The sequence below is a fragment of the Furipterus horrens genome, unplaced genomic scaffold (genome assembly GCF_987537825.1).
Source record: "Furipterus horrens unplaced genomic scaffold, mFurHor1.1.pri manual_scaffold_5, whole genome shotgun sequence".
NCBI classification, from domain to species: domain Eukaryota; kingdom Metazoa; phylum Chordata; class Mammalia; order Chiroptera; family Furipteridae; genus Furipterus; species Furipterus horrens.
In genome coordinates this window covers 76546303-76548257 of record NW_028327175.1, presented here as the reverse complement: position 1 = coordinate 76548257, position 1955 = coordinate 76546303, and positions in this window count along the sequence as shown.

Below are 1955 nucleotides of genomic sequence, written 5' to 3'. Positions count from 1 at the left end.
AATGTGTTGCTGAATCCTGTTTGCCAATATTTTGTTCAGGATTTTAGCATCTATGTTCATCAGTGATATTGGCCTGTAGTATTCTTTCTTTGTTGTGTCTTGATCTGGTTTTGGGATTAGATAATACAGGCTTCATAGAAAAAGTTTGGGATTTTTCCCTCTTCTTGGATTTTTTGGAATAGTTTGAGAAGGGTAGGAGTTAGTTCTTCCCTAAATTTTTTGTAAAATTTGCCTGTGAAGCCATTCAGCCTAGGGCTTTTGTGTGCCAGGAGAATTTTGATTTCTGTTACAATTTTATTCTTTGTTATTGGTCTGTTCAGGCTTTCTGCTTCTTCTTGATTTAGTTTTGGAAGATTATATGTTTCTAGAAATTTGTCCATTTCACCTAGGTTGTCAAGTTTCTTGCCATACAGTTGTTTGTAGTAATGTCTTATAATCCTTTCTATTTCTGTGATATCAGTCATAATTTCTCCTCTTTCATTTCTGATTTTGTTTATTTGGGTCCTTCCCCCCCCCCCTTTTTTTACCAGCCTGGCTAAAGGCTTGTTGATTTTGTTTATTTTTTCAAAGAACCCGTTCCTACATTTGTTGATCTTTTGAATTGTTTCTTTAGTCTCTATGTCATTTAACTCTGCTCTGATCTTGATGATTTCCTTCCTTCTGCTCGCCCTGGGTTTTGTTTGTTCTTGTTGTTCTAGTTCTTGTAGCGGTAGGGTTAGATTTTTTATTTGAGATTCTTCTATCCTTTTCAATTAGGCCTATATTGCTATGAACTTTTCTCTCAAGACTGCTTTAGCTGTGTCCCATAGGTTTTGGGCTGTTGCATGTTAATTATCATTTGTTTCCAGAAACTTCTTGATTTCTTTCTTGATGTCATTGTTAACGCATTCATTATTTAATAGCATGTTATTCATTCTCCGTGTATTTGAATATTTTTGATTTTTTTCCTTGAGGTTGATTTCCAGTTTCAAGCCATTGTGGTCTGAGAAGATGCTTGATATAATTTCAATTTTCTTGAATTTGTTGATGCTTGTTTTGTGTCCTACCATGTGGTCTATCTTTGAAAATGTTCCATGTGCACTTGAAAAGAATATATATTTTGCTTCTTTGGGGTGAAAACTTCTATATATATCAACTAAGTCCATTTGATCTAGAATGTTGTTCAATGCCTCAATATCCTTTGTGTTTCTTTGCTTCAAAGATCTGTCCATTGTTGACAATGGGGTGTTAAGGTTCCCTACTATGAGTGTGTTGCTGTCTATATCTTTCCTGGAGTCTTTCAAAATTTACCTTACATATTTGGGTGCTCCTAAGTTGGGTGCATGTATGCTTACCAAGGTTATATCATTTTGATGGATTTTGCCCTTAAGTGTTATGAAATGTTCTTTGTTGTCTCTTTTTATGGCCTTTGCTGTGAAATCTGTTTTATCTGATATGAGTATTGTTACCCCAGCATTTTTTCATGTTCATTTCCTTGAAATATTTTTTTCCATCACTTCACTTTCAGTCTGCATAGATCTTTCCTTTTAAGGTGTGTCTCTTGTAGACAGCATATATTTGGGTCATGCTTTCTAATCCATTCAGCTACCCTATGTCTTTTGATTGATGCATTTAATCCATTTACATTTAAGGTTATTATTGATAGGTACTATTCATTATCATTTTCCCCCTTTGTACTTGTGTTCCTCTCTGTCTCTCTCTGTTTCTTTATCTTCTTAAGGCAGGCCCTTTAGGATGTCCTGCAATGCTGGTTTGGTGGAGATGTATTCTTTTAGCCTTCTTTTGTCTGGGAAACTCCTTATTTCACCGTTCATTTTGAATGAGAGCCTTGACAGGTAGAGTAGTCTTGGCTGTAGGCCTTTGTTTTTCATTACTTGAAATATTATTTGCCATTCCCTTCTGGCTTGTATTGTTTCTGTTGAGGATTCTGATGATAGCCTTATGAGAACTCCCTT